Raw genomic sequence first — 24,612 nt, forward strand, 5'->3', positions numbered from 1 at the left:
ATGATGCAATCTTGTAAAATCTCCATTCATTTTTTCCATCTTGAAGAGCTCTTTTAAAATTCCTTCTTTGTTTTAAGAGCAAACGAAGTTTTAAGCAGGATGTAAGGTTTAAATAAGAAGTTATAAGGCTTCCTTACACATAACTGTTTCTCAACCAGTATATGAGATTATGCAAAAAAAGTGATAAAATATTTGTATATAAATAAGTCTGAGAAATGTTGGTCTAAATTATAAGGTTAACTAGCTTGATTTTGGGGTAAGATTAATAGTAAGATTATCTGTATACAATGATTCCTACTCAGAAACTTTTGTTTGGGGAATCAATAAATGAATTCATTAAAGATTTTTTTTTAAGCTGTGTTTGAGATGAAAGTAGTTTTTAACCATTGAGGAAATTTAACTTGACTGTTACCATAAACAACAGAAATACATACTGGATTAATTAAATTTAATACTATAAATTACAGAAACACATAAAACTTGTTTTATTTAGTATGTGGTATTGGTTTTTTAATATGCAGTTTGGTTATGATGTTAATAACATTAGGTTTATTGGTACTGTATAAACGATTTCAGTATTAAAAGGCAAATTTAATTAATATGGCTCATACACACACAAGTCTGAGAAGTTCCCTGATATTGTGGAATATTGTTTATTAACTCAGAAATTTAAGAAATTTACTATCTGAGAAGGATATAGCTAGAAATGCTGTGTAAAAGTCTTAGGATATCAGTGTTATTAACTTTGTGTTTATTTTGAAACCACATGTAAAGTAAATATATCTTACATCCCTAATTTTGTAGAGACTGACTCTAAGAAACTTACTAATTCATTTATTAAAGAAACATTAGAAAATTGGTGTTAAGGATGCTTGAAATTGTTTCACTCAACCTATTATACTTACTGAAAAAGACAGTTTTTAATTTGTTTCTATTTTCAAAATGGAATGTAAATCCTAAATGGTCGAAGAGAAATATGTGCATTTAAATGTTAAACATTTTATTTTATGAGAACATGAAACATCACTGGTAAAACAGAAGAATATTATTAAACTAAAGCCGTGTTAAAAATACCATAGCTGAGGTTGCAAAGACCCTCGTTGACATAAAAAGTGGTTTTGGAAAGAGGTTATCACAAGAAAGAAGGATTTAAAGAAAATACTAGGACTTAATTTAAGTGAAAACCTCATTGATTTATTGATCTGGAGTTCAGTGACATCTAAATGTCATTTTGCTAATGTTTTTACTAAAAATAGTAGTAATAAGATTTCTAATCTGTTTAATGCATTTGGTAACATTTAGTCATAGGTTTATGATTAATGGAAGATAAATAATATGATATTGTTTTCTTTTTAAATAGAAGGAGTCCATAGAAGGCTGAAAGAAGTTATATAGTTCATTCAATCAGACGTTTTTTGTTGATGCATTATTGGAATCTTTTGTCAGGGATCATTTTGAAAAACACCATGAAGGCTGAAATTTGATTAGAAGTTATTAAAGTGACTTCAGAGAGGAGTTTCCTGTTTCATTGTTAGATTTTTAAGGACGATTTTGCCTGTCTGGGTAATGGTACCTTTGTTAATGTTGGGTATTTACATTTAGATTTCCAGGAGGGCTTCATTATGGTTTCTCATAGTGGGATCATGAGTAATTCATATTAACTTCCAATCAGAGCAACTTGCTTACTTATATCAAAACAAAAAATGAATCTGGTAATGAGTATAGGTAGTTGAATATATTTTTCTTACAATGTAGAATTCAACGAAGATTAAAGATGGATAACAAATTATTTTCATGATAGAAAATAGAGGCTTGTGATAAATGTGCACCATTATAATAGAGAACTAGTGGCACCTGTTTTGAGATGCTCATTATTATTTTTCAGCTATGCCATTATATAGACAGCTATCTTAGTCATAAAATAGCAAGGTAAAGCTCACCCTTTGAAAAATGTTTCCCTTATGCTGAAGAACATGAGCAGCATTTCTAGTCTATTTAATATGTAAGAAATCAATTTAACATTGGTAAGTGTACAGGTGATGCATTTTGAGAATGAATGTTTGGGAATACTTTATAATTTGTGTGAGAGAAATGTATTAGTGTAATGGAAAGTGAAAAAAATTTGGGTGTGGTGATTAGTAAAAGCCTCAAACCCTTACTAGAATATAAAAGAATCAGAGTCAAACTTATTCAAGTGTTTAAAACTTTTAAGGGCTAAGATAAGACTTGTTATAATAACAGAAGTGAAAGGTTGGGAATGAAATCCTAAGTATTAGAGAAAATAAATTTTAGGCTGATTATTAGACAATTTTCCTGTTAAAGATAACATGTGGAATTCTTTGCAAGATGAGCTGATGCATGCTTTTAGATTAAACTCCTTTAAACTTTTCATTGGATAATTCTAGATATGAAGATTCATATTTATGTTGGACTAGTTCCATTGTTGGATCACATGGCCTTCTGTCAGCTGGTCTTTTCTTTTAATATCTAATGTAATAATTGGGTAAGTACATGTACTAAGAATTTGATGAAATTTCTGTATTTTGATACAAATGAAACAAGAAATGTGTTATTTTGGAGATTATTTTAGTTGTATAAGAAGCTAAATGCAAGAATGTGCTAGATGACAGTAGGTTATTCAGCCGTTTGTACCATATCTAAATGTGTAGATGTACAGTTAAGTAGTTCTTGTTAACCATGACTAATGTCATGTATCTCTTACACAAAAAAATCAACTTTCTACAACTCCTGTCCCCTGGTGTAACAGAGGTAAGTCTTTGGATTTACGATGCTGAAATCATGGGTTCAGTTCTCCTTGATAGACACAGCAGATAGCCCATTGTGGTTTTGCCATGAGAAAATGTTCTACAACTCCATATTTCAAGTGTATTTATTAGTTGGTCAGTCGATGGAATGAGCATGAGAGACTGAATTGCTTTTAATCATTTTGTTTGTTTCTTACATTGTTACTTATTTTATACATGTTTAAATTTGTTAGTAAATTGCATGTACAACCTGGAGAAAACCATTATGGCCTTCACACTGTTAAACATAGAAGTAATAAATGGTAAACTTTCCTCCATGCATTTTGTGTATAGATAGTTAAATTAGTTCTCAAAGTTAGTGAATACTTGTGGAACAGTAAATTGTTTATTGATGTTTTTACTTTATCAAGTTTTTCTGGATAGAGGCTATAAATAAAAAAAAAGTCCTCCATTCTTTCATGTGGTTGTGCCATTATTTTTGTTAAGTGACTTCAAGGAATAAAATGTTTATTTCTTCATGAGGTCTGGCATGGCCAAGTGGTTAGAGTGCCTGAATCATAATCTGAAACTCATGTGTTCAAATCGTCGTTACACCAAACATGCTCACCCTTTCAGCCATGGAGGCATTATAATGGGATGATCAATACCATTATTCACTAATAAAAGAGTAGCCAAAGAGTTGGCAGTGGGTGGTGATGACAAGTGCCTTTCCTCTAAACTTACACTGTTAAATTAGAGATGGCTAATGCAGAGAGCCCCCATGTAGCTTTGTGCAAAATTCAAAAAGGAAACAAACAAACATTTAATTGTGATTACTAAGTAATTATAATTTTATGTACATAGCAGATACAATGTAATTCTTGTTAATATTAAATTAGTCACAGTTGTTGATGCCAACAAATTATATCAAAATGCTATTGTACTGCATATTGTGAGGCTAATTTTTACATTAAGTGATGTATTTATTCATATATTGAGAATAGTTTCTTGCTTTCAGCTGAACAATAAGAACTTGTATTAAACTCTGTTCTGTATTTCATGTCATATATTTTAATTTTGATGTAATAAGTACAAAATAAATTTAGTTTTATCTCCAACAAACATTCTCTTTGTACTTTCATAAAACTGTTTGAATTTGAATATGCAAGGTAATATTAACACATAAATAATTATAAAGCACATATTGTTTGAAATTCAGCTAAGATATTTATATCTATATGCATGTTACATACTTGTACGTTTGCTGGTTATACAGGATGCCCATAAAGTCCTTGTGCAGTTTGAATCTTTAATAACTTCTATATAAAATATAAACAATCTGTTAAGTAAAATGAAAAGGGAATTTACTTAGAATTTAAATAAAATTGTTAATGATTTATATATCCCCTTTCTTACGTTTATTTACCAGATAATAAATCCTTCACTATATTGAATGGCTTCAGTTGTATTCTCTGGCTGGCTGAGTTGAAGTTTGTATTAGCCATCAGAAAAAAATTTAAATATCATTACAACAAGGAAATGCCCCACAAAAATTCAATTCAAAACTGGATGAAAAAATTTAATGAGACAGGTTCCATAAATGATAAGCCATGAACTGGAAGACTGAAGGTAAACAATGAGACCGTGTTGATGGTGGATACGATGATTGTTAACATTCTTACAATTGAATATGCTAAATCTTAAATAAATTTTCCCTTTTTTAATTTCATAGATTGTTTATATCTTATAAAGAAGTGACGTTATTAAAAATTCAAACTGCACAAGGACTTTATGGACATGCAGTACATATAATTATTGAAACCTGTCTATCTTGTATACTTTGGAACCAGGGTTGTTTGTAAGGTGTGAATTTGGTTTGAGGTAAGTCACATGTCATGCACAACTATCATATTTTACCCAAATGACTCTAGTATTGTTGCATGGTAGAAAAATTAATTTTACAATATTCAGGTATGTTTATAGCCATATACTTATCAAAACTTATTACATATATCTGAAAAAAAAAACTGAGTTAACTCTTCGAGTGTTAGTTAATTTTATACTAATTTTTTAACAAAATATATTATATTTTAACAAACTTGGTAAAAAGAGGCTGAAACATTAACTGAATGTATTTTATTTTTTAAAACTAAAATCTTTCTTTATGAGATTAACTATTGTCTAATATTCCATTCCTGTTAGTTGATTGCAGAAGTAGATTATTTTTGGTATACAAAGGATTATGATGGAGGAACTTGGTGATTGTTGTTTTGGTGTATCCCTGATTTTACACATCGACAATCATTTGTTTGTTTCAAGTAACATAGTAGCTGATGGAGTAAAAACTGTTCTTGGATGTTGATCTTCCTAAAATGTCTCCTTTGAGCCAGTAACACTTTCTTACATCCATCTGAGGAAACAAGAAAAATTATGAGAACATAAAAACAATTTGATCAATTTCTGTTACCACAAGAGCAACTAATCTTTTCTTTTTTAGCCTTTAATGAATCCTTCACTCAAACAAAGATTAATTTGAGATTACCAGCAGTGTTAGAAATGTTGTGTATCAAAAAGCAACAGCTACCTAGGACGGATACTCTCCTGAATTCTGGAGACTGCTAAAACTGAGCTCAGACATCCATCTCCACGTGATTGTAGTCAGTTTCCATTAACTTGCATATGTTAGTTTGACAGAGAGACTGTGTATGTTAAACCCATATCATTTGACCTGGAGAAAGATTCATATTTAAACCAAAGAAGAGCAAATATTGGTCACAAAATTAATTTACAACATTTCGTTTTTATACAAATACTTTGTTCATTAATAAATATATGGTGTATATCATTCACAAAATACTAAAACTAAAAGGAATTACAGTATATATACCTAGAAATGAAAAGAACAATGTTTGAAAAAAAACTATTTATTGTAACACTCATCATTGGATTCTAATTAATACAATCATTGGAGGCTAATAATCATTTAACTCTTACTCCAAAAATAATAAACAGTAAAAGAGGTACTTACTTTAGGTTTCCCATTTAATTATATACAGCTTCAAATCAAATGGCTTGCTTTGAGTGTACAATGTAGTTCAGTGGATGGACATCTTAAGTGGACCGAGAGGTCCCTTCTTGTTTTTAAATATTATTTGATTAGAATAGCTCAAGAATTGGTGCTGTTTGCTATATACTAGCTGCTTTCCCTCTAGACTATCAGTTCAAAACTAGGGTCAGGTAGATTACATAGTCTTAGTGTAGCTTTGAGTAAATATCCAAAGCAAATCAAAATATTAAACTAAATTTGTGGAAATACTTCATTGAATACTTTAAATTGCGCAATATAAAGAAATAAAAAAATGTTAAACATAATTTGTTTCAGTTAATTCATATTCCTTCATTATAAAAAAAATACTCAGTAGTTCGATTTTTATATTAAAGAAATATTTAATTGTCATTGTAAATAGTTATATTAATCTTTGGTTATACCATTGTCTGTACTCTTTCATGAATCTAAGAAATGTAATTGCTAATGTTAACAAGTATTCAAAGTATATGGTGTTTAAATAGTTTTTCACTTAAAAGTATTACTGAAAAAATTTTATATTTACTGATTGATTATCACAAGTTTTATAAACTATTTTTTGCCATATTGAATGAAATTATGATGCCTTTATTGGCAAATACATGTTTGTAATAAATTAAATATTTATAAAATGTACAATGTGAAACACAATTTCAAGTGATAAGTGAAAATGCACTGAGCATAATTATTAATCTGGAAACAACAAAGACAGATCAAGTATATGTGTATTTTTGGTCTTATACAACTCTATATTTTTGTGTTTTCTTTAGTATACATGTACATTGTATATTGATATTAAAGTATTGTTCAGTCATTAAAAATCTCCAAATGTTGCATTGTTGTATAGGATATTTCAGTGCTTCATTTGTATCACAGGCAAGTGGAAACATCTGTAATTTCTATTGTACTAAGAGATATTCTGTTTAGAATTTTGTAATTGCACTGTTTGTAGTTTATAGTATATTGATATTAAAGTATTGTTCAGTCATTAAAAATCTCCAAATGTTGCATTGTTGTATAGGATATTTCAGTGCTTCATTTGTATCACAGGCAAGTGGAAACATCTGTAATTTCTATTGTACTAAGAGATATTCTGCTTAGAATTTTGTAATTGCACTGTTTGTAGTTTATAGTATATTGATATTAAAGTATTGTTCAGTCATTAAAAATCTCCAAATGTTGCATTGTTGTATAGGATATTTCAGTGCTTCATTTGTATCACAGACAAGTGGAAACATCTGTAATTTCTATATGTACTTAGAGATATTCTGCTTAGAATTTTGTAACTGCACTGTTTATAGATTTTCATAGAATTTTCTTATTGAGTGTTTATAGTTTTCTTAGAATTTTCTTATTGTAGTGTTTATAGTTTTCTTAGAATTTTCTTATTGTAGTGTTTATAGTTTTCTTAGAATTTTCTTATTGTAGTGTTTATAGTTTTCTTAGAATTTTCTTATTGTAGTGTTTATAGTTTTCTTAGAATTTACTTATTGTAGTGTTTATAGTTTTCTTAGAATTTTCTTGTTGTAGTGTTTATAGTTTTCTTAGAATTTTCTTGTTGTAGTGTTTATAGTTTTCTTAGAATTTTCTTGTTGTAGTGTTTATAGTTTTCTTAGAATTTTTTTATTGTAGTGTTTATAGTTTTCTTAGAATTTTCTTATTGCAATGTTTATTTTTTATTTTTACAAATTCTTATTTTTTCAGTGATTATGATTATAGTTTTATTGGCCAGTTTGTTCATATTTGAAATGTCAAGAAAGTTCAAACAAAAACTGTAATTTTCGGTTAAAAAAATTCTTCAGGTTATTGTTTTTAAAACAAAGTGAAATAGCTCTTATTATATGTCATTGATGCTTTTCATAAATCGCATTTTAAATGGAAACATCAAAAGTTAGAGGTATAAATTGGAGTCAGTATGAAACCTACTTTGATTGTACTAAGTATAACCTTTCCCCGAAGATTTATTTTTCGGTGTTGCTAACTTACAGAGATCATCCAGTCAGAGTAGTTTGAGCTAACTGTGCACAGGATGCTTTATTATTCAACCTATGTCCTCAGACCAGTTCTTCTTTCCCAAGACATTATCAGCCAGGGAAGGGGATAAATCATTTTCACTAATTAATCTGATCGCTTTTGCTCACTTTTATGACCAATCAGATTTTGGTAATTTGTTATGTCCAGTGAGGGTCTTGAAGGTTTTTTTGCCAACACTAATGCCTTTAGAGATGCTAGATAATGACTGTATATTCATTGTGGTCATTCACTTCCCAGGTTTTATTCCTACTTGTGTTCACGAGATAGGTATGAAGTTGATCTATATCACTTATTCCAATGATAAATTATTTCAAATTCCACAGAAAGTGGATGAATTAAGTTCCAGTTAAAGAGCATACCTGTTCTGAACGTAATGTGGTCCTCCCACTAGGGTGCCAGTTTTCTATTGACACATTCTCCAGCTGTACGTATAAAGTAAAAGGATGGAGGTTGAGAGTGTTACGAGACAAATATTATCATGAGTAATTAATTCGTAGCTGTAAGTCCATGTTTTCCACTTTATAATAGTTCAATTGTTGTTATATTCATTGCAGAAAATTGTTTTGTGTGCAGTTCTTGAAAGTATATTTTTAAGTTATAGTTTAAACATTTGTCTTATGTTTTACTTCATTCATTCTGAGTAAACAGTTGTCTAACTAATTCTAGACTTTCATCAGAAAGAGTTCATACTTTCACGCTATTTGATCTACTGATGCCATAATTCCTGGATTGGACTTGTAGTTCTTTATCTGCAACTTTAATTGATTCAGGTTCCATTACAAGTCTAAATTCCGACTATAAATGTAAATTGATTCGTTTTAGTTTGATTCAAGTATCTTCATCCACTGTGACTTGGTTTTGGGTCAATGGATCCATCACTTCACATGGGGTATCTGGATAACAGAATTGGGCAAATCTTTCCGCATCTTGAGCAAGTGCAGCTAAGTTGTTATCTTTCCTTCTCATTCTTTCTCACAGTTTGCTTCAGAAACGTTCTTCTGATGTAAAACTCCAAACCTATTTCTTAAGATGACCATCAGTGCCTCATAATTGTTCTGATTCTCAGATGGAATATTGTTTAATGATGTTATTTTAAAATATCTGCAAGTTTATTGTTATAAGTGTTCATCCCATTAACTTTTGAAATTGTGTCAAACTCAGCCAAATGAGTTTCCCGAATGAACTTTTAATCAGCACGTTGCCTTCTCGATTAGGCAGCATTGTTGAACTAACGTGTTAAATATTGAAACGTAATGAGATAATGATGTAACAGTTATTGTAACTGGAATAGTCCAGACATATCTCGTAATAATAAGTGTCGTAGTAGAATAGTAGAAGCAGTTACAGCTGCTCGCTAGATGAGTTCTCCTATTGCATGTTTCCATAGTTAATGGTGTTGGAGGTAGGAGTTCTCGAGCAAATTTAAAGAAAGATGTAACCTGATTTAATCCTGGCATGCGTTAGTTCAATTTCTATTTGTTTTATTCTGTTATAGATATTCTGTATGTTTCCTATAGCTTATTTCCCAATGAATTACTTTTCCTTATACCTGTCTCTTTCTATCTTTCTTTCTTTTAATTTTCAATACTCTTCTCGGCATTCTTTTATTTTCCTCTTCTTATCTCTCTTTATTTCACAGGCCTGGCATGACCTAGTGCGTTAAGGCGTGCGCTTCGTAATGTTCGCGCCCGAGTCGCGCCAAACATGCTCGCCCTCCCAGCAGTGGGGGCGTTATAATGTGACGGTCAATCGCACTTTTCGTTGGTAAAAGAGTAGCCCAAGAGTTAGCGGTGGGTGGTGATGACTAGTTGCCTTCCCTCTAGTCTTACACTGCTAAATTAGGGACGGCTAGCGCAGATAGCCCTCGAGTAGCTTTGTGCAAAATTCCAAAACAAACAAACAAACTTTATTTCATTTCCTGTCTTGTTCTTGTAGATTTTTCTTTTTCTTTTCTACTGTATCATCTATCCATCAAACTTTCAATTTCAGTTTGAGAACGTTTAATCATCTCCATGTTTATTGCGTATTTTATTTCATTTTTACCAAACTAACCATTCCCCCTTTCGGTGGCTCACCTGTAAATAACTATATTTATAATGCATAATGGTAAAAACTGGGTTTCAATTACCGTGATTGGCACAGCACAGATGACCCATTGCGTAGCTTTGTGCTTAACAGACAAGGAAGCAAACAAACCAGAATAATCTTACTTCTTAAACCGATGTTGTAGCTGTTTTTACCATTGGACAGGATATTTTAAATAACATATATATATTCAAGGTCCAGACCATTTAATGAAATCCGAAAGCTAAAGCGTTTTGTTACTTCTACCACAAGCTCAACACTTTTATTAACCATATGGCTAAGTTCGAATGTATTGCTTATTCGCTAGCTTCTTTCGTATTTCTAAATACTATGCCGACGCACAAACTTGAAATTTACAAAAATGCAGTAACAGACAACTGAAAGACACAAATAAATGGGGTCTAGCTTAAGTGGCGCTTATATATCGTTAAAATCGTTTCCATAACTTAAGAGAATTCCTGACATCAGACTCTCTTCATGTCCTATCAAATCTCCTTCTAGGAAACAATACAAACACCCAAATTAGAATTGAAAATATAGCCTACAAGTTACAACAATGTTTTATTGTAATAAAATAGGTTTACAAGTTAAACCTATTCCCATAAATGTTTATACATTTCTTTACATATAGCTTGAGTTTTTGTCAGATGCAATAAATATTTCCTTTCTTATTCGATCATTTTTACTTTCTTAATTACCTGAAGTTCGTTTGTTTATTTTTCATCCATTTTGAATATATTACTAGCGTTGCACGCTATCCTTCATGTAACCGTCTAAATCCTTTGGTTTTGAGGATGGACTTTATGGGAGAAGAGCAGTCTTATGTCTTTATTTATGTATACCAGCATTTTTATCTTCTGTCAATGGTTCTAACTTCAATCGCAAACGTTTATTGACATCTTTTGTTCATTTATTTAAGGAGAGAGGGGGCAACTCACCTTGATTTGTAATTTTTTGAGAATTACTTTGTGTCTTTGAGATTTTTTTCTTGGTAATTTGCAAACAGCAATATTTTAAAAGCATAACATAGGTGAAAAGGCCCAGCATGGCCTGGTGGTTAGAACACTCGACTCATAATGTGAAAATCGTGGGTTCGAATCCTCATCACACCACATATTCTCGACCTTGCAGTAAGTAGTAGGGGCGTTATAATGTTAGGTCAATCCCCTTATTCGTTGGTATAAAAGCAGCCCAAGAGCCGGAGGGGGTACCTGACCTTTTTCTGGAAAAATTTAAAAATAATCTAATGGTTAAATTGTTCGATTCGCAGTCTGTGGATCGCGGGTTTGAATCCTTTCACCAAACGTGGTCGCCTTCCTAGTTGCGGAGGCGCTGTAGTGTGAATGTTTAATTAAAGTACCCCAAGAGTTGGCGGTGATTGGTGTTGATTAGCTGCCTTCGTTTTGTTCCGATAGACAATATAAAGGATGGCTAGAGCAAATAGTCCTTCAATAGCTTTGTGCGAAATTAAACAAAGAAAAACCCTCTTTTTAGGGCTGTAGATAGTCTACTTTTGTTTGCACACGTGACCGTGAATGGGCCATTCCCCGAGCAGCTGATTTATTTCACACAGTCATCAGTTATTATCTTTTTCTTATCTCTGTTTTCTTTGCGTTTTAACCATAACTTGAATTGGCGAGTTTTTACATATATATTCTTTCTATTTCCTTCTTTCCAATTAACTTTTTTTCTTTATTCAGTTTGTTTCATTGTCTGTTGTTACTGGTTAATGGATTACTCCAGGAAATGTTTCCTTCTCCTCTGTTTGCTATCTCGAGCAAATACTTTCTTATTAACTTCATCTCAGTCATCCTTCTGATGTTCTAAATTGGAAGGTTCCTTGAACTTAGAGATTTTCATACTGTTCCTTTTTATCTCGATCTTTTTGCTGTTCACTTCATTTGCCTTCCTGTCTTTTTTACATCAGCATTTGCTAAATAAAATACAATATACCCTCTTGTGTACGGTATTCGTAAAGAATTCTGTTTCTTTTACTCTCAACACAGAGAGTATTTTTTAGAACAGAGTAACGTTGGGCTACTTATCGTGTCCGCTACAGAGTATTAAACCCAGAATTCTGGCATTGCAAACTTGTAAACTTACCGGGGTATCAACAGTGAAAAAAAACAAAAAACGTATATTGTCTTATACTCTTCTTTCTTTCCCGCCACGACGTATGAATAATCCTGTCCTCAATTAGCTTTTTTGTTCCATTTGTACAGTTTTATATTTACCTATCATGTGCAGAATCCTTCCGAATTCATTTATGGAGACGACTGATTTATTTGATTATTTACAATCTTTGAAATCTCCCTTCACCCTAATCCACTTAAGCTATTTTTAAAGGACTTATTCAGCTGAAATGATCAAGAAGTTCTTGCATCTTAGTAGCTAGTAAGTCTCTTTGTGCGGTTTTACATTAATCGGCATACGAAACACCTTAATATTGTTAGTGCAAAATGAACATTGAGTAATATTTAGGATTAAAAAGTTGAGTTAAAAAATTAAAATCTGCAACGAAAAAAATGATTTTATTAAATAACTTTTAAATATTTAATAAAAAATGGACCAATAGGAACAAGATTTGTTAAGTGTGTCGTGGTGACACCAAAAATCACCTGCTTCGAAATATTAAAAGAAATCACAATGTCAATAGATACAAATCAATTTTATTCGTGTTTGTATACGTAACACAAGAAAAAATTGCCCATCAAAGCGAATTCTGTTCTTCGAAATAAAAATGAAAATTAGTTTCTCGCCTTATGGAATAACAAGAGATTAAAATTCTTGTGTGTGTTTCTTTATCTTGCATCTTTTAAAAGGCTCATTTATCATTTTCAGTTACCTGCCTTTCAACTAAATTCGAGTCCTTCGTATGGTGATAATGTAAAGCCGTGTATGAGAAGGCTTTTGGTATTAGTGATAAAATAGATTTAAAAAAAAAAAAAAAACGCACGTGTTACTGAAAGATATGCAAATTGAGAAAGATGAAATATGATCAAGCTGTTGGCTCCTTGTATAATATGTACTACACATAGCTTTTGTGATAGGTATTTCCAGTTGGTGTTAATGTGTTTGGAGTTCTTATTTATTTATTTTTTTTAAAATGTGTCCAACTTATTAACTTTCTCTTTTTGTACCTTTCCTTTTTTTGTGGTGTCATTCTGTAGTGTCCGTACATACTATTTACCACACTTATAATTTACTAATATATTACTATGTTCGTGATAAGTTAGTTTCGATAAATAACGCTACAAAAGAAGAGTGTGGAATCTTAAGTTACACATCCCTACTTCCTGTTAGAAATAATATATCAAGTAGAGCTGTAGGGGTCCGCAATGATTACCAGTTGCAATCGCTTCCTGATTGGAAGCTGTTTAAAATTGAATTATATGTCAACATAACATTCATCTGAACAGATTAACCCGGAACTCCATCAATTTACAGCCGAAGTTTTAAATAAAAAAAATTTTTAAGTTGCATGTCACTGTATTGACGAAGAAGCAGTGCTAATTAAGTTTGTTACAACCAATAAATTGTGTTAAGTTTGGTTATATGTTACAGCCTTGTAACAACCATTTTGTTTGTAAAGTAATCAACAGATAATAAGAAAGACGATTCAGTCTACTTTTATTTCCTTGTTTTCAACAGAGCTATATACAATATTTTGATCAAACTATACGACTTTTTTATCGTCTCCAGGAATTAATATAAACAATAATGTTGCATTAAATGTGTACTTAATACGATCACAGTCGTGCTGTATTTTTAACCAGTAAGTATTAATACTTAAAAAAATATTAAATATGTATAACCTACAAAAACACACCAGCTGTTAACGTCATTCATTTTCATTTATTAATTTAGAATCTCTAGAAGTTAACAAAATCTCTGAACATGGACATTAATGAGTTGAATGAGGATGGGAAGCTATGAACCAGGTACAGTTAAGTAAACATTCGTTTCTTTTGGGTTTCAAAATGTTTCAAGATTTGTATTTTTTTTTTGTCTTTTTAGTTTTCCTTTCAAGGTAATTTTGAAACTTCTAAATACCTAGCTCGTCATATATTTGGTGAAATGTCAGAAAACAAATATTGTATAATAGTTCTTCGTAAGATTATTTCCATAAACACTTTATCACAAGCCCAAACAAAAACTGTAACAGAACATAATTGGAAGTTTAAATTTATCACTTAGGAATAAAGAAAACGAACTTTAAATTCACAGCTGTGGGCCTTTGTTCGACCACGTGACTAGCGTTTAATTAGTGGAGGCAAGAACAGCTCAACAATATTGTTGTTGATTAACAATAACATGACGAATAACAAGTAATCATGTATTGGTTAAAACCTCGTTTAAAATGCAATAAATAATATTCCGGCAAGTTAAGCAACAAAGTTATTTCTTTTCAATAATATTTTTTTAGTGACATTTATACGTGTGAAAGTTAAAAATTAATCTGAGATTAACAGGTTTTATCATCCTAAAACGTAAGGGAAAAAGACGGAATAATATGTTGATTTGATTGAGATGTTATTTCGTATTAACCTATTTTTACCTGTTAAATCGGAAGAACACTATCAGTTATCAAGTACTAAACAATCCTTCAAACGTTTTATAACTTAACCTGTATGATGCGAAACAAACTCACGTGCTACTGAACGAGTATTTATCTATTTTTTTTTAATTCGTTGTTAACATGAAAACTTGCTTTCTTTAATGCATTTTCAGTAACCATAGCAACACATTTAGTGAATTAATTGGACAGCTTGTATCTGATAAGCCCATTATTAAGAATTTTGTAGAGCTCTCAACACGCAATTAACAATACACTGAAAATAAAGTAAATGCACCTTGTATCGGGCGTTTAAACACTGTATAAAACTGTACCTTACCGAGTTCTATGTTGCAGCTATATCTCATATCATCGAGATATGTACAATATGCTTATACATTGGTTAAAAACTGTAATGTAAAACAATGACTGGTATGTACATAGTTATATGTTTCAAAATTTATCATAGGTCCCCATACGGATAACAGATTGGTTAGTAATATAAATTAAAAGATTACGTAGAGAAGGACAGTTGAGTACCGTTGAGAAACTATGACACTACCCGCACATTCTCTGTCACAGAATATATACAAATACAAGTTTGTTTAAAGGAACCGATTAACTTAATAAACGTGGTCTATCTTGAATGAGGATTATTTTTCTTTATGAAATTTATTTAGCTACAAACCAGTTAATTGTTTTATTCACAACAAAGAAACAACTGTTTACTTGAAGTTCTAATGTTGGTATAACAATAATGCCTATCTGTCGATAACAGCTTTCACCTGTTTATTCAATTTCTGTAAAATGCAGTAAACATATATTCGTGTCTGACATACTTTAACATTTCTGAAACAAACTGATTAATACTAACTCTTAATATATTCAATATTCCTGTGAAATGTGTATGGTAGTAATTTTCTTTATTATCTCGCAAACCGTTTTGTTTCTAAGAAAACATAGGACCATTTGCGACACCGACATTTGAACTCCGTGTCTCAAGGGAACTAAAATCCCAATCATGCTATATATTATACTTTAATATATTTGTCAGTTTTGCTGAAGAACAAACATTTGTGGCATTGAACCATTCTAAAATTGGTATTCAAAATGTCTGTTGGATACCAAAAGTTTAACCACATTATGTGTTGAATCAACACGTTGGTTGCCTAAGCACTAGACATTCTACTTGTGTTTACCAAGTATTCACATTCTCTTATAGAAGTAATAAGATTTATATCGAATAGTTGTGGAGAGCTATAGGCACATTTTAGACTCTAAAACACTACGAAAGGAAAGTGTCCACCAGTGATAAACTTGGTATATTCATAAAGTGCACATTAATGATGTATCTCGTATTGCCTCGATCATGGAAGGGCTATCTAGGTCAGTTAGTGTCCGAAAGATAAAATTTCTTCTAAGCTACTACCGTCGAGTGAGACCTTATATCACAAATAGATTCAGCATTATTGCTGTAGAAAGTATATAGTGCCAGCGTATCAAGGCAACCAACCCATTCATGTTTAACTGATTTTTGGTTAAGGTAACGTATTTATTGATATCCATGATTTTGATATAATCTAACTTCAAGAACAACAGTTGTCTCTTTCAATCAAGAAATACTTTAAAATCAACACTAATTTGTCTCTATCTTATGAATTGCTGTATAATATTGAAACAAAATGTACAGTAGTAATTAAAAATTACATAAAAAATGACAAAAGTTGAACACTTTTGACAATTGGACCTGTTTTTATTAAGCATATTGCTTCTGATGTTGATGGATCCAACAGTAAAAAGAGCTGTTTTATCTTTTTTTTTTTTTCATGTGGGGAAAAAAAAACTACAAGATGTATGATTTACTCATTAGAATTTGTTCGATGGATAATATAGCCAAACAGAAAACAAGACGCTCCTAAACGCTGGTAATACAGTAAACCTTTGGAATAATACTTGTTTTGTTTATAACGAGCTTTTGTTTTTCCCTTTTGCATCACAAAATAACTAAATGACCACACATTGAAAACGACTAACAATTCTCTACGAGCAGACAACCTATTGTATAAGGTTTACAAAATACAGTCAAATGTTCAACTTAGAGCATATTACAAAAGAAGATAAAATCTACGTTTTCATTAACTAATTCGTAACTTTGGGCTAATGAGATTAATATACAGTGATTTATATCCACTTATGAATTTGATGTTGCATACACACACACACATATAATATATATATATATATACATATTAATAAGTTCTACCTAAATGTTTGTAAACATACACGAAGAATATTTTCTCCAATATGTTGTATTTACATAAATCACCACTCATATTATATACAAGGCAACTTCTCACTATAAAAAGAAAGGCTTATGAGAGCTACATACGTAATCGGAAAATTATGTTTCGATTCGTGAACGCATCCCTAAGTGAACAGAAACCAGCGAGCAGTGCTCTGGAAAACAATTATTCTATGCATCTATATATTATTACTATTCATTTCTTATAGAAGACAAAAACCCACGAATAATTAAAATCCTAAGATCACAAAGGATAAAATTGTGTGTGTGTATGGTTAAAGTTGGGTACTTTATGAAAACTAAGTCTAATAGTGTTTGTCCCAAACTGTCCCGTTTCGTAGTCTTAAGAAATCTGGAATAATTTTTACAAATAAAGGTAGTTTTTCATTTATTGCCCATATTAACGGTGTTTTTATTGCTTAGGTGATAACAGTGCTTTAAAGTTGCACTCGTCAAAAGATTTTACTCGAGTCGAATCGTAGCACCTCAAAACGTGGGCTTCACCTCAATCTCTTAAGTGGTATCTCAGATTCAATACAGTATTCGTTTTGCTTTTTCAAGTCATTATTTCATACAACGATAAAAAAGTAAATTGTGAAATATAACCTCACAATGAAGAATCAGATTTCCAAAAGAGATTAGATTTTTCAGTACTAGGAAAGTAGGTATAAGTCTTGTCATACCAGAGTAGCAAACAGAACAACTGAAGCTTGATTTGTCAGTATAAAGGAGAAGATGACTGGTAATATATGAGCTTAATTAGACTCATTTGCTTGCTCAGAAATTAGCCAAGATTTTTAAAAAAATACACATTGTTTTGGTGGAACATATATAGGAAGGAACAGAGTTTATTTAGACACTATTAAGATGCTAATTCTTATTCATCGGGACAGAATTCAAAAGTGAGACAAGACTATTCAGCTTGTATCTGTGTATGGTTAAACATAGGAATAGAAGGTAAATACAGCCTGGTCTGCCAGTAGTGGAGTGAAAAGTACAATGTAGGATAGATACAGTTGAGTTTGTTGGAATGAGTATCGCTTGTAAGAAAAGAACGAAAGTTATCCTTTTAGGCGTTAACTCGAAGGTGGTTATACTGTCAGTTTCGACGTAAACTGAGATCTGGATCTGAGGTAAAAAATAGAGATATTTGGTTGTCTGTATCATGATGGCTTATAGAGAAAAAGATTATTTTTCTTGACTTTATCAGAAGATGATTATACTGCTAGTTTCGATGTAAACTAGAATCTCAATCTAAGGTACGGTATACAGAATTCTTGCTGTTAGTTTCTGGGTGGATTGTTTTCGTGACAAAATGGATATAAGAAGTAAGATAAACCTTATTTACGACTATAAAAAAATTAAAGAAATGTATCTGACATATTTTATCAGTAACAGGACCGAACACTTAATAGGTATAAAACACTTCGTTTTGCCAGTATGAGGTATTGGTGTTTCAAACCTGAACAGCATATATGTGACACACACTATAAACGCCCACCTCAGAGACCTCTAACGTTCAGGTATAGTAACTTTTAACTTAATATTGTTAACCAAAACGAAGGCAGATTTTAAGCAGCACCTGTAGCCTATGCAGCTACTTTTAGCCGAATATCGAGTCGACTGTCATAATTATAATTCTTCCACAACTGAAAGTACAGCTCGAACTCTGGACCTTACGATCAGCGGTCCTTTCATTAAGAGAATGAACTGAATAACGAACGATAAATATTTTTTTTATCAGCATGAAAACTAACGATTAATCGTAGAATTTATGTTTGTCAAGGTTTGGTTTGTGTGTTTGATTTTTGAATTTCGCACAAAGCTATACGAGGGCTATCTGCGCTAGCCGTCCCTAATTTAGCCTTAACCATCTGGCCATGGGGGGACCTTAAATATCTGAAGGAGTTTTGTTTGTTTGTTTAGAATTAAGCACAAAGCTACACAATGGGCTATCTGTACTCTGCCCACCACGGGTATAGAAACCCGGTTTTTAGAGTGTAAGTCCTCAGACATACCACTATGCCACTGGGGGGCATCTGAAGGATAGCAGCTGATTAATATCAGTTTTACTTATTGTATAGCTACCACTACATCAGTGGCTTAGCGCTAAGTCTCCGGGCGTATGACACTAACAATCAGTTTTCGATACTCGTGGTTGGTACAACACAAATAGCCCGTTGTGTAGCTTTTTGCTAACGAAAACCGACCAACTAATATGCAAGTAAAAATGGTGATATGAGAACCTGTTAAGGATGTTAATCTATCCACTTGTGTTCATTGGTGTGACTTCAATAGTTCCAAACATTGTTAGAAATATTTCTGTTATATTCCAAAACATCGTTACAAGCACACCTGCTAGACGTTCGCATTAGGTTTCTCAAAGCAAATTCAACAAAAGAAATGTCAAGAACCATCAAAAGTAGTACTGTAAACTAAAACCGGTCGTTACTGAGTCTGTCCCTTTTGTGTTCCTGTTGTTATGTGGTTGCTTCACTGCACTGTAAACATCACTAAATAATTTTTCATTAGTAAATCGGTGTATCCAATACTACATACGTTTACAAAAAATTCGTAATAAATAGGAATAATCAGCAGAGAGAAAAAAAAGTATATTTTTCCAACGTTTCGCTGAATCCGCTATACCAACAGTTAATTACATAAACCAATATAAGCCACGATATGGAGTTAGTGTCTTTTTTTTTTCTTTTTATTAGTCGTAGATTATATTGACTGGTGGGCAAAGCACAAAGAATCCATTACGTAATTTTGTGCTCAACTAAAACAACAAGTATCGAAACCCGAAGTTTAGCGTCGTACGCATGCAGACTTGTCACCAAGTTACTCAAGGGCGTTTATTTCATACTTGTATTTTATAGCTTTAATCATGAATTTGCGGATTGTATAATGAATTAATTTACATTAATTCGTCATTTCGTATTTTATAGTAGATCATTACAACTGCTGATATTTTCTGTGATTGTTTTGTCGTGTTTGAGACAATCAAACTCGGTACTTTGTCACAAGGACTGGTAACCCAAATTATATATTATTCTCAAGACAGCTGGTAAGTGTATTGAAACTTTAATTAAAATAAAGTACAGTACAACATTTTTAAGTCATCTCCAGGTTAACTTTTTAGTTCTGTACTTCATTTTAACTAAAGTTTCAATACAAATACCAACCGTTTAAAAAATACATTTCTATTTCAAGTGGGTCTCTTGTCATCATGGATAAGTTTTATATTGTTTCATTCTTTCGACTTTCTGTGGTATTAGTTAAATCTATTCCAGGCAATGTTGGTATGATACAGTTATTCCTGGATAAAACTGATGCAAGCGAAATGTTGGAAATACGTGTTGTACTTATTATTTATTATGTCTACTATTTCCCATTGCATGTTGGGATTATTTAAAAAAAAATTATAAAACACTATAAATTTTCAACCCAGACTTCTGCGTGACCTTGAAGCTGCTTTGAGGTTATAACATTCATTTACTGGCATTTTTGACTTGGCATAAAACGAATATTTGTACTGTACATTTCTATCAGTTAGGGAAGCTACGCGTTACAGGGGCTCTATACAGTGTACATGCGTTTCTTGAAATTGGTTTGGCCTGAAGCCCATAATCGTTTATTACTGTTGTTCAAATTAGAATAGTCTTACATGTGGAACTATGATCGTTTACTGGAGTGAAATAGAGGTGTTATAAAGTATAACATTCATCGCAGTGAGGAACTACCAATACGAACGTTTGCCGTTGGAAATTGAGCACTATGTGTAAGCACTACAGACAAGACAAGAGCCTGACTATGGTTGTTCATTCTCCTAAAGCACCTATTTTACAACCACAAGAACAGGACTGAGTAGTTTGTATTTGAAATTATGGCTTAAAACTGCATAGCTTTACAACACAGACTGACGTCCCTTGTGGTTAAGAAGCAAAGAGCAGTATTCTGTGTAATTTAGTAATATCAGTTATAATACACACACAGACACAAAACCATTCATAATATTCGTATAACTCTTGAGGTCGTTGATATCGCAGAACGACAATCAGGATAACCACTGGTGTTCCAGAATGTTTTCATTTTCTCACAACACCCTCATCCAAAACGAAAATGCAACAACGCATATCGAGCGTTAGATAGTCGTCTTTAGCTAAGGTAAAAGTTTTGAAATGATTTTTTTTCTTTCTGTCTAAAGGGAGTGACTCTGTTTTGTGTGAATCATATTCGTGTGTAGCAATTTGGTGAAAGGGTAATAGATCCAAGTGAAAATATCTCACAATCAAACTCACTCCTCCCTCCATCGATGGTTAGATTATCTTAGAGAAAGAAATGCTTTATCTTTTATCCAAGTTGACCTGAAACGTTGTGAATTATGTTGGAAATAAAGGTCTTTAAACGTCTATGTTTTGTGAAGCGTGAGATTCATTTTCACTCATTATGTGTGTCTTTACTCAAAGTTTTCTCTTGTGTAAGCATCTATTGAAAAAAATTTCGTCTTATCTATTGCATCCTTCAGAACCAATTTCCATGAGTAGTAAGGAAGAACGATTTGGAACTTGTATTTGCTACGTCACGTAAACAAATTGGTGCAACCGTAATATTCCATACTTCATGAAACTTTTGGCACTATCAACACAAAATTAATACTTGTTTTCACCCTGTGGCGACTCGAGTGCTGTCAGGCTTGAAAGGCTGTCTCCGCAGGTGTGCTGTTAAGAGACTGGTAGAACGTTTCGGATCTTGGAAGGGAAGAAGGCTCGAAACGTCCAAAATCTATTCGGGGGAAACAGCTCTCGGATTTAGGACGCGGGATAGTGCTCTTTAGAGCAGCAGCAATGGTCAGTTCATTCTTGTCCCCCGAGTCCTCACTACTTGGAGTTTGATGGGATAATAAGATGGCGTTCACTGTGTTCAAGTCACTCTGTAGGTCCTCTCTCTGGCTCACTATGCTTGGGTTTTTACCAATTTTATTCAGTCTTTCAGCCGCAATTGATTCCATCGTTCGTCGCATTAGTGGATAGACGTCAAGAACGGCGTTGAAGTGCTCGACTGACAACGAAAACAGATTACAGTAAGTCTCTGCGCGGACACTGGCGACTCTTCGAGCATTGGTCAGCAAACAAATTTCTGAAAGTTCATTGCAAAAAAAAAAAGAAACTTACCACGAATAATATCAACCATGATCTTATAGTATATATATATATATATTTTTTTTTTCATTTTCGTACTGCCACTTAATCTTGTATACTGTTCTATAGCACCCATATAATTATTGCATACAAATGTAATTTTTCATACCTGTTTTTATAAATTGATTAGTATAACATATCTTTTTCCATTAGTCTCCAGGTGTCGCCTTTATTTTACTTAAATACCTAAGCATAGTTTTAAATATACATATATTTAACCATTTCTAAATTAAAATATCCCTAACACCCTTTTCACGTACACTCTCGCCATTGGCTACATTGTATTGGAAATGAGACGCTTACAATAGCAAATAGAGAAATAAATATTTCTTGGAAAATCGGATGATCTTCATGATGTCACCAAACTATCTTTAAATATATATCAGTCGTTCGATTACACCACCACTCCCAGTTTCCCCTTAAAGAAGAAATGTCCACTTTTTCGAAAGTGTTCATATTAAAGGGTTGTTATTTCAATTCTCTCAAGACTTTTTGAATCTACCTGTTTCACTAACAACATGAATGTAGCTATAAAATTAATAACATTGCAATACTGAAAGTTAAGAAAATAGCAGCATTGTGATTACAAAATAACTAAGAAAACCAGCATCGTAACAATAAAATAGCTAAGAAAATAACAGTAAACAGTATTATAACAATCAAATAGCTAGGAAAATAACAGTAAATAGTATTGTAATAATCAAATAGCTAGGAAAATAACAGTAAACAGTATTGTAATAATCAAATAGCTAGGAAAATAACAGTATTGTAACAATAAAATAGGAAAATAACAGTATTGTAACAATCGGATAGCTAAGAAAATAACAGAATTGTGGCAATCAAATAGCTAGGAAAATAACAGAATTGTGGCAATCAAATAGCTAGGAAAATAACAGCATTGTAACAATCGGATAGCTTAAGAAATAACAGTATTGCAACAATAAAATAGCTAGGAAAATAACAGAATTGTGACAATCAAATACAATTAAAATCGCAAATTTTGTACTTGCCCCCGAAATAAGATCCATCTGACAGACTCGTGGCTACTTCTCCATTTAACATGACAATGTCCACTATACCCTCTTGAATAAAATACATCTTTGTTCCTAGTGTTCCCTCTTTAATGATGATATCACCAGGCTGGAAGACCTCGTACTCCAGTTTAGTCACTACGTCATTGACAAAATTTGGATCAGCATTTGCGAAAAAGGGTACTGATGCGACAGGGATCGGCAATTAAAGTTTATAACATCCTAAGGAGGATCGGCAATTAAAGTTTATAACATACAGCGTGTAAGTAACATTCAGATATAAGAGAAAATAACATAATCAGTACATGAAGATATAATGAGAAAATATGGACATAAAAAATACAGTACAGCGTGTAAAGTAACATTCAATGCACTACGAATACAAAGAAAATGTAATATGAATGCAGTTTCTCAACTCTTACATATAACTTGTTTATGGGCTTTCGCTAAACGTTATGAATAACTAGACATGTTAGTGCAAACTAAAGAAGTAAAACACTGTTTATGTAATATGTTGTTGCGTAGGCTTCGGTTGTCTTATTTTGTTTTAATTTTAGCTCTCTTATCTTTAAAGTATACAGATGTTTAAGTTTATAATAAATAAATACATAAAAACTATTAAAGTGCAACAAGTGTTAGCCTTTGAAATAAACAGAGTGACCCGTAAATCCATACCCATCCATATGTTATTATGTTATATTCAATTACGCATATATTATAAATTTGTTGCTTTTTTCAGAAAAATATGGTCGATGCAAGCCAATTTACACTTAAAGAGCGTATTGTGTATAATATTATGCAGCGAGAATGAGGGACAGCAAACAGATACACTGGATGCATTATATATATGGATGGGTAGGGACTTACGGGCCACCCTGTATAATGTTTTTAAATTTTCTACATACAAAAGTCACGATCAATATTATTTTATGTCAATATATTTATTAATTGTACAAAAGTATACAACGTACGAAAACCGAATGGGAATGAAGCTTATTAGTATAAGGTAAGTGTTACGTTATAAGTGTTAAAAGAAATGAATATTTTACACACTTAAAACTAGTGACTTAAAGACAGAAATTAAGGTGTCCGTTAACGGTCATTATCTTAAGCCTAATTTCAGTCTTAAGCCTTGTTCTGATTCGTGAAGCTTTAAATAATCTGCTGGTCTACTTTGATCGTAAACTTAAATGTTGAAACAATGACAAGAACAATTAAATGACTGGTTAGTGTCGAAATTATTAAAACTAATTTATCCTTCTCTGTGAAAACATAAAACTACATTTCTTTCACAGATTTAGCAGTTTAATGTCGTATTTAACTAGTTGTCTACCTACAATGAAATGTATACTTATTTGCACTTTTCCTCAGTTTTTTTTTTATTTATGTATTTGTATCTATGTAGCGAGATATCGACAACGTCGATTCTTCACTTCAGTGTTATATGTGTCTGATGCTCCTCAGTGGTAAGATGGTTTGTAACGTTAAAAACTGGCTTTCGATAGCCACTATGGGCACAGCTTCAACAACAAAAGTAAACAAAGTATGGATTTATGTAATTACATGTCGACGACT

General features: G+C 32.0%; 1 long non-coding RNA gene and 1 pseudogene across 2 annotated transcripts in view; both read right to left on the reverse strand.

The window, feature by feature from the left end:
- Positions 1-2,933: 2,933 nt before the first annotated feature.
- On the reverse strand, positions 2,934-8,286 carry LOC143238068 (uncharacterized). The gene is made up of 3 exons (XR_013020395.1): positions 8,223-8,286; positions 5,329-5,472; positions 2,934-5,154 (listed from the first exon to the last, which is right to left on the reverse strand). It is a non-coding gene; the product is annotated as an uncharacterized LOC143238068 (long non-coding RNA).
- Positions 8,287-13,590: 5,304 nt separating this feature from the next.
- Positions 13,591-24,612, reverse strand: part of LOC143238468 (potassium/sodium hyperpolarization-activated cyclic nucleotide-gated channel 2-like) — a 280,511-nt pseudogene continuing 269,489 nt past the window's right edge. The window contains exons 9-10 of the transcript XR_013020594.1: positions 23,017-23,259; positions 13,591-21,944 (exon numbers count right to left, since the gene is read on the reverse strand). The product of XR_013020594.1 is annotated as a potassium/sodium hyperpolarization-activated cyclic nucleotide-gated channel 2-like (transcript). The remainder of the gene's footprint in view (positions 21,945-23,016; positions 23,260-24,612) is intronic.

Source organism: Tachypleus tridentatus, chromosome 13 (genome assembly GCF_004210375.1).
Source record: "Tachypleus tridentatus isolate NWPU-2018 chromosome 13, ASM421037v1, whole genome shotgun sequence".
In the NCBI taxonomy this organism is placed as follows: domain Eukaryota; kingdom Metazoa; phylum Arthropoda; class Merostomata; order Xiphosura; family Limulidae; genus Tachypleus; species Tachypleus tridentatus.